The sequence below is a fragment of the Mya arenaria genome, chromosome 10, assembly GCF_026914265.1.
Source record: "Mya arenaria isolate MELC-2E11 chromosome 10, ASM2691426v1".
NCBI classification, from domain to species: Eukaryota; Metazoa; Mollusca; class Bivalvia; order Myida; family Myidae; genus Mya; species Mya arenaria.
The window spans coordinates 23,272,636-23,282,980 of record NC_069131.1 but is presented as its reverse complement, the minus strand read 5'-3'; positions in this window follow the sequence as shown (position 1 = coordinate 23,282,980).

The window sequence follows — 10,345 nt, the reverse complement described above, 5'->3', positions numbered from 1 at the left end:
CTGATAGAAGGCAAATAACTCACAGCTCATTGTGAAATATACATGGATTTACATTGAAGTTAGACAATCAGTCTTATTTTTACTTCCTGAAAGAAAATGTCTTCCTGATTGTCGTTTTGTTTCGATTAATGTTGTTCAATTAGTTCATTTTGAGTAGATATATCAGGTAGTCACTTTAAACATCACGACATAATCACTTGTTCACCTTTGAATTTTTGTCTTTGTGTTGTATCTTTATCTCGACGTATATCGTTTCATTTAAATGTTTCATTTGTTCTTGTCATATACAGGAATAACAAATGTTTTTCTTTGAAGAAAATGTTTCGCTATATTTAAAGATTTTAGATTTGAGATAGTTGTAAAAATGATATTTAATTTAATTTTGAATTTTTAAATGAATGTAGCAGGAACAGTACACTGCACTTCCACTTTTCGAGCTATTTAATTTATATACGAGCGCAAAGTGTGAATGTTTTATTTCACAGGGGTGTAGTTTTAACCGTATATGCAATGAAGGAAATTGTTGTTGTTGTACAGCATTGTTAAGAACAGCGTTTAATAAAAAGCAATTATATATTGAAATATCGTTTTTTATCCGCACGCAAATTTATAAAAAAATCCTAGTAGTTACCGTTCTGATATTCGAATTGATTAACGAAAATCAAAAGAACGCACATATTTCATTTTATTTCAATCGATATTTGTGATAACAACACTGGAACTCTAAACTGCAATTGTAACTAAACATCGAAATAAGGTTATGTGCATTCAACAGTAAAGTAATCGATTTATAAACAGACCGTTATATTGATTTGTCAGTAAATTGTAAACTGATATAGTAGCAATAAAGTCCTTTGCCATTAATTAACAAAAGCATCATAACAACCATAGCACGAACCTAAGAAAGTTGAAGACACTCTTGAAGCTTTTAAACGACGAGTTGGGTTACCCGGGGTGGGAGCTAACAATATAATTCATCATATTCAGAGCAGACGAAAGATAACCGTAAGATTAACGGATGGAATTGGGGAACTGGTTTGTATCGAACTACATTATATTTTTCAATTCCATTCCGAAAAGAGTGTTGCTAGTACGGGGGTTGGACTGAAGACTATCTGCTTTCAAGTTGCGTGCTTTATCAAATGAGATAACTGGCTCCCGTATAACTAAAATACTCCCTGCTTGCTAGCGAGTTGTTCTACCAGCTGAATGAAATTTGTCAGATAACAAAATTCACTGACTGTCTTACCTGAGTGATTTAATACTGTGACACACTCATGAACGATATTTAATTAGTGACGCTAGCCTTCGTGCTTAAGTGAGTCAGTGCATATATTGAGCCCTATGAGTGCTAGCACACTTGTGGTGAATTTGGAGTCAATTGAGCTAAAGCAACGGTTTTGCTAGAACTGAAAGCACATTCTTTTCAAAGAAACTTGTTTACCATAGTTTATAGCTACTATAATAAAACATGTGTTGTGACTATGCTTGAAGTAATTGTTCATAATTCCACAAATTGCCCAAAATTCCATAATTTGAAACTGCCTGTATTTCAACCCACCAACCCCTAATTACTATTGGTCATCACCGCGTTTGATTGTATTCCGGACGGTCACTTGACTGTTTGTATACTAACAGGTTGCCCAATAGGTTTCCCTAGTACAGCACGGATCTGGTGACGTTTGTAAAACAAGCAGCTCATCCCCTTGTGTGTTCTCCTTTGGTTCAGCTATTTCCGGTGTATTTTCCGTTTCGCCTGTTTGACGATGCGTCAATCCTCGTAGTACTTCAGAACGCCGTACTCTTGGTTCTCGCCCTTCAGAAGAGTCCATATTTTTATCCAAAATGGTTCTGGCTTTCAATTGAATAATATTCTCTGACAGCTTGTTAAATGAACATGGAAGTTTGTTTTAAAACCCTTTTTTGCCTTTAACTATCGCACCATTGTTTGATTTTGTTATATTTCAGTAAATGCTCGTGTATGAATTACTGTTTAATTATAAACAAAGACATGTGAACATCTAGCTCAAAGCATACCGTTCTTGTTTATGTTCATTGTAGTGATGACAGTTAAGTAATGAACGATTTAGGAAGTTATTTCGATGACTACTGCTTATAATAAACATGAATAAAATTTACCAAAAGGTTAGACAACTCCATAAAAGTACACAGCCAGTCATATTTGGTAGAAATAAGAGATTATTATGTTTTCGACCAAACTAAGCAAAACAATCTTCCTGTTAGTACGTACGGCGTAGACCTATACATAAATACAATTTATTCTGATTTTTCTTTTTCAGCTTAACACTGATATATGATGTAAATTATAACCATATTATCAATGTATTCTTTATTTCAATGACGCAACGAAATAATGATCGCATTTTTTTTCAGCGAAATCAGAAAAAAATGACAATATATGTTTCTGATAATTATCTCAAATCATTGTTTTACAGATATATGAGAAGTTATAACACAAAAATTTACTGATTTCAGCGTGAACGACCACGTTGCGTTACATAATGTGGCTACGTACTCGAGATTTTAAGTGCTGTTGGATGTTTGTTTTATTAAAAAGAAATCATATTTTGGAATTGACTTGAAATATTTGAGGTGAATTCCTAGACTTGTTTTTAAAACTTTGGTTCCGAACATAATTCTCAACAACCAGTGGTCGAACTGAAAACTATGTATATTTGTATTGCTAAATGATCTTGGCACGTTCCAAACCTTGCCTAGAGCCCATAATCTTATCTCCTTATTATTTTATATTAAGTAAGTGGCGAGCCGACTGGTCGTCATATGGTTTTAATCAAGCTAACAATATCTCTTTTATCTCCCGGGAATTCGTAGAATTTACTAAATCTAGCTGCATATGATTGTAGGAGCAAGGTTTGTGGTAATCTGCAGAATAATAACAGCTGTGAAAATATTAAAATGTAAATGACATAAATAATACCTCCTATTTGGTAATATACAGAACTATTGCACAGGTGTTCGACGCTACTTCTGTACCAACCTCAACCGGAATTGTTTTGAAAATACTAGTCAACTAAACTCAGTAGTCCCATAATCTGCTTTTAAAGAACAAGTTTGTCTCCAACAAAGTCTGAGCAATTTTTAATTCGTTAAAGGCCGAATCGCATAAATCAACTTAATCTTAATACCTATTAGAGAAAAGTATCACACTACTCTCGATGCTTACAAGGGCAAAGCAAAGACGTACATTACGCTATTCACAATTGTTTATTAACATTAGATTCGTTGAAGGTGTTTTGTTTGTGACTTTTTGTTTTGTGTTTTATGTCTTTGGCGTTTACCCTGTGCCATTAAACCGGGTTTATTTCTAAATAAAATTCTACTGAGCTGTAGTTTTTCATATAAATTTTCATTCAATAACGTGTTTATCTCGATAGCATTAAACTAAAAGCTATGAAATAAAAACGAGAGATCGAGAAGAGTGTGAGAAATTAAATCATTTGTAGCCTCTTTTTATTGTCATTTATAAGGTGAAAACGTCATGAAAACACGCACTTTTTATTATCCAAAAAACAACAACAACATACAAATTAAAATGATTGTTTTTCATTTAAGAAATATTTACAAACCTCTGACAAAAGGGTAGGCCTTTATAAATTCCAAATTTTACTATTTATTTAGATAAATGGTACTGAAAACACATGCCATTAGAACCATCTTTCTTTTGGCAATGTTTTAAACAAGAATAAAAAATCCATTCAGGCTAATTATTGCAAATGTGATCGGCCAGATACATTTTAGAGTATTTTGTTTTAAAAAGGCAACTAACGAGTCAAAACTTTCAAACGCTCACAAGTCATACCTAGTGAAACAGAGTGTATTATTCAGCACATGAACCTTTTTTCATAAATCAATAGAGTTTAGTAAATTGAATATAGTCTTCCCTTAAATTGTACAATATATCACATTTCTGACAAGGCGTCACTAACGGGACACACACACTGCCCTTTATTATGCTATGCGAGTTAAACAGTAGTAACAAATATTAAGTTTTCATCATAGAAACGTCATAGAGCTATACACATTTCGCATACCTTAAGGAAAATGTCTGCACCGGAACTATAAAACAATTAGGACACCAAACAAGTGTTCATCGAACTCAGAAAGTAAATGGTTATGTTCTGTTTTACATGAGTGAAACGGCTTATGCTTGAGTTTGTTTCAAATTGCTCTTGATTATAATTTGTTTTGTAAATGACCAAATACTCTAGTGCATTAATAAAGCTCTTGTTATGGATATGATTTGTCGAAAGATATATTTCAATGCATCAATTTTGAGAGCTTAAAATTGCAAATTTGTTTATAAGTTTTTATTTGATGATTTTTAATACGATAACTTTTTCAATTACTTTTGAATTAATGTTCGTAGATTTCCAGAGGTGTTTCTTATAACTTACCCGTGCTTATAAAGTGTTTCCCGTTATTCATTTGTCTTGTTATCACAAACGTCATCTCTTTTTGATGGACTTCAACATGAATTCAAAGCTGAACACTTTTATTGATACATCAGTTGTATTCCTTTAAGATAAAGATTCTATTAAAATACAATTAAATCATGTTCACTTAAAGAAAATGAAAAGTCAAAAACGCAAACATGACGATCAAAATGTAAAATATGACATTTGTTTCGGAAAAATAACGAAAATTTGTCTTTTTTAAACACCTTACAATTCACATTTCGAAACTACGTTTTTGGATATATTCTTTAAAAATTCCTGAATAACATTCTTTGAAAACATGAACAACAGTAAGAATCTAACGATTTTTTTTTCAACAGAATCAGTGAGCAAGGAAGGACGCTCCAAACACAATGAAATTGATAAATACAAGAGAATCAAGTAGCTGCAATCGGTACAAACACTTTTCGTCGAGCCAGAAATCATCGGCTTCTCAAGACATATTCTATAAACAGTATCTTTTGTGTTTGGATCAACATATGTGTTAAATTCATTTGAGAACAGAATCCGCCCAGAAGAATTAACAAACAGTATATATCTGTTTCTAAATACGTAGAGCTCATCAGATAGTAACTCGATTTGTTCACAAAACGCAAATCTTGATAGCACGAAGTAATTAGAAAGCTGAACATTAATGTCACCAAGGACATTAGTCGAAAAAGCGTTAATTTCCTCTGAATATTGGCTTATAATAGCACTCTCATGCGGTGTAACAGATGCAGTATCAACTGGGATAACATCTGAAAATCCAGCACCAGATGACTCAGTTATTGGAACGAAATCGAAAAATCTGCTGAACGTTTGTGTTACAACAAAGTCTTTGTTATCAACACGAATACGCCACTGCATGTTCAATAAACGTTCAGTATCGGACACAATTTCAGCATAAGACTTCCGGTTTTTTCCTCTGAGCAACATATAAATGAAGTTGTCCACGCTTCCGTTTTTACCGTAGTACGTTACTCCTGAAATAACTGTCCAGTTCTCTGCCCATGGCGAATTAAAGTTTACTGGGAACTGCTTCCCACTGCCGTCAAGTTTTCTGATCACATCTAAGAATAGATGTTCATGTATATTAGGAGTCAGCATAAAGTGAAGGTGAATCTTGAACTTTGAAACTATAAGATCAAGAAAGGGAGGTCCACAAGTTCCATCTGGCTTTACTAATCGGGTAGTGGGACAAAATACAGGCCTACACACCTAAAATAGACAAGGTCATATTACATCCTTTTAAAGAGAAAGCAAAATCAAGTATTATATTATAAGTTAACAATATGTTAATGATCATATGTTTTGTCTAATTTGTTCAGCAATATGTACTCTTGTTCATGCAATGTAACAACATTAAAAAGGTTGTCATAGTTTTGGTGTAAAACATCAATTTCACTGAATAGGTATATCGCGTATTTTGTACGCAGACATTTTATATAAAACATAAATGTTTAGACACAAGTAATAAACTTTAATGGCGGAAAGGTGTTTTGTATGAATATTGAAATAGTTAATTAAAAACAATGTTATTTACATATCACGTCGCAGTAAATATATAGATACTTAAAATTAAGTCGCATGGGGAAGCGCCTAGAAACGGTAGATTGTCCCAGCAATTTAAGAAGCAGAAGCTTGGACTGAAAACTCTTGCAAACATATACCATAAAATCGTCATCATAATAATACATACGTTGTCGATGCCCCATAATGTGCACACACGTCTTAAAAAGACGCGTCTAGCACCGACTGGCATGCTCATCTCGTTAGATGTTTTGCCCGCTATCATCACTGTAAAAGAACCTGCATGCCCGACTGTGTTGTAGTGTTTGCCATAGGACATGAATGCATGTTTTGGATGTTCACAAAACTTTTGATCTCTATGGCAGGACTGACAAAACAAATTTCTGTACCAAATAACACGAGGATAATCTGCGGACATAACAGGCATGTTTGGACCCTTTTCACAGATATTTACTAATTCCGGTGATGCAATGGAATCTGACCCGTTGCATGTATTTATAAGTCTTGGAAAACATTGTAGGACCCTTCGTGGTATGTGTAATGTTTGTTTTGGCAACATGAACTGAACAAAACAAAATTGCTGGTCGTCAAAGTTCATTTTTACTCTAGTCATTACTTCGTCAAACGATTAGCTTCGATGCCATTTGCATGTTTTCGACATTGAAGCATAGTTTTAAGATTCACAACATCATCGGCATGGTGGCATTGTGCATATCGCTCATTCTTATAGATTAATTTTCTTTCAGGAGAATAAACCGGACTAAGGCTTCCCCAAAATGTTAATGTTTCTTCACCACATTGATTTGATTCACTGGTGTTTGTCTGAAAATAATATAAAATAAGATATTTTTGAAAAAAGGAATACGACGGAATCTGTTTCTGGAAGATATTCAACCTGAAGCAATTAAGGCTTAGTGGACTCCTGCGAATCAAAAATATTGCAAGGTATGAATAATGAATTGCCTACGGAGACGTACAAGGCATTGCTGATGCAAACGTGTCATTCAACAAATATTTAACAGTCATAGTAATGCCGACGGAGTTAATGCAGTAGTTTGGCCCAGTTAAGAGTAAATATCATACATGTGTGAACTTTTTAGATAATAATGTAAGATGGCTCGCCATGGCTTCGATATCACTTAACCATGACCTTTACTTCACCTTAACCATATAAAAACATATATTTTATGCATTTTATCTATTATTGTTTTAAAACATATAACAGCAAATGCATGATGTATTGCATTGAAACATCATACACGGGCTCTTTACCACCAAACATTTTTACGTAATCGTGTAAAATTACTATTTTTGGCGTATCATATAAATGTGTACCTTATTATTCGACTAAGACTTTGCATGTAAGCAAACATAAGTCAATAGCTCAGCAACTTCTTACTGACATTTAAACAGCTAAGTATACTAACTATATCATGCAAATAATGAATATATTGCCCCTATATTATTTGACTTCTGGTAATGGTTTTGCATATAATCTAATTCACAATGATACATGCATGTTTCACCATCAATTTGCTATCCTAAAAATAAAAAGGGCCCTAATTCTGCGACAGCTCTCGTTTGAATAAACATTTAACACTAAGAGATTTATCGGCTTGCGTACCAAATACTTTTCAAGCTTCTTCATGAATCGTGATTATTAAAAAGTATAAATCACAATAATAGTCAGCAAACCGAATTATGCCAATTATGTGTAATTATGTGAAAACTAATGTCATGAGTATCGACTACTCTTAAAATAACGATTACTCTAAAAATAACAGAACCAAAAACAAGGCTATAGCCTCAGCATTTCCAAAATATGTTAGTATTTATTAAATGACTTACTGGACATGATGTGATCATGTACAGCCCAAACTTATCTTCTCTGTGCTTGTTTCCGACTACAGAGGGAGTACACGTCAGATCATCGGCCTCATCTCTTTCGTTTGAGTACATTTCATCGAAACAGCAATTCATTGACACAATACACTCTTTTGAACAGCTGCAATCTGTATAAAATGTAATGTTTAATTAGGCACATAAAATATGTCAATTCATAGTCTACTTTTCAACGACAAATATGCAAGTATTATGATAGATACTTATGTTTCTGGAAGTATCAGGAACTATAAATTACTGTTAGTACACATCACTATCCTTGTTCTTACAAAGTGTACATAAACTATTGAGTATATTGACATTTATATATTATAAATGACATTATACCCATTTCGGACAAAAGAACAAAACCTAGTTGCATGTAGATTAATGTTGTCTCTTAAACATTTTGGTAAAATGTAATTAAATTTCTTACCTGCACACTGGTTGTCACAAGCGTTAATTTCAAGAATCCGGGACGCATTACAAATTTCTTCCATTAGCTGATGGCATTGTTCTTCAGTCATTACATCGAAACTGCCTATTGCATGATCATTACTAGCACATATAATAACCAGTACCAAACACACATCGAAACGCTGCATGGTTTAAACGTTTATTGAATAAAATTTAAGACTACTTTCGCAGGTTTATATACCAGTACTGTAATTATCGCAAAATAATGAAATCATTAAAAATATGATGTGTGTTGTGTTTGTCAAAGGTTGTCATTTGTTTGCATAATGAATGTTATATTCTAGATGATTCAAGATAATTAGGACTGAAGAATTGTATACAATTAAATAAATCCCAATTTGTTACGGTACATTAGGATTATTAAAACTAAAATATTTTCCATAATTGGCAAATTTCGAACGAATACATTGTTTTGCCGTTTGTACGACTCATTATTTTTAGAGAGGTAGGCCAGATCTAGACAGTTATGTAAGTTATGTCATCTCCACTAAAAACGTGAATAATAATTCATTAAAAAAACGTTATTTGGTAGAAATTTACTATGATAAGGGTTAATGTCAAGCAACAGTTATAAATCAGATGGTGTAAAAACAGTGGGAAAACGATAATGGAAAATGAATTATTTCTGAGATATTTTGAATAAAATTATGAGAAATTTGAAATAAAAATTAAAACGTAGGTAGATATTCGGTGCTACCGAACGTTGCGTCAAGAGGACTTTATGTAAGGTTTATATTTGATAAGAGATAGCAGAAGAAACAATGGTGCTACAAAGAATCCAGTGCTCTGAAAAGAATCCGAGGCATAAGGCCTAAACCATTGACAATTTGACGTTTCTGTCAGTTAGAAAAGGTCCTATACCTATTGGGACTGCCTTGTTCCAAATTGGATAAGAAATACATTGAAAACTCATGTTTTTTGTTGGTCGACTTTTATTTAATATTTAAATAGTATACGCACTACGAACCCAGTCATATACTACTACAAATCATTGCCCTAAGGCTACTTCTTTGTGACAAAGGAACGGAAAATACTCGCAGTGGTGATTGTGATTCTGGCTTGAACAGTTTCATGTAAGGGAAGAATGTTGAAAATCGGCGCAAATAATTTCGGTGGTAAAAAATGGGCAGACAAGGACTACTCAAGTTGATTTCATCTTCAAGGATAAAGTGGACTCGAAATTTCTGCATAATATAAACCTTTACGTGCTGAATGCGTAAGTTATTGTTGTTTGGATTTAATTCAAGCGTAGCTTCATAATAGTTTACCAGATGTTATGCAATTTAGTAACTTAAATAAATGGTGGACATAGCTTTGGTAATGATATTGATATAAATGAACAGAAAGTTACAGAGATGTGCAATATTTTTGGGCTGATGAATTTAGAATATAACTGATATATCAATTCAATTCAATTCATTTTATTCAAGTAACGGCACAGAAAAAAACCCATAGTAAACATGCATACGTATATGGTAGTTGCAACATACGATTTACATATTTAAAATGTCTAACAAATGGTATACATAGATTGTTAACTTAAATATTGTAATATCATTTTCAGTAGACACTTAAGAGTAGAAATCATTTAAACTATTACCAGATGAATACCAATTAAATAGATATTGTCTACGAATAATATCAAATTTAGGATATTGAAAGAATGCATGATATTCACAATCAATAACTGTCAAATTTTGTTTCAGACAAAATATACAAAATCTCTTATCTTTGGGAGTATTTATATATATTCCAAGTTCAATGATTATATTATGGTTTGAACAGCGAAACCTAGCAAAAGCAATCTTATATTGTAATGGAATTTCCAGATGTAGGTACCTTTCTGTATTTGATAATGTTTTGTAATGTTTATAGTGATGACACCTTGGGGACTCACTGATGTCGTTATGCCAGTTTTGGACGAAACAGTCAATTAACCGTTGTCAAAAAGTATATATAAATAGATCTATCTTTCCTAT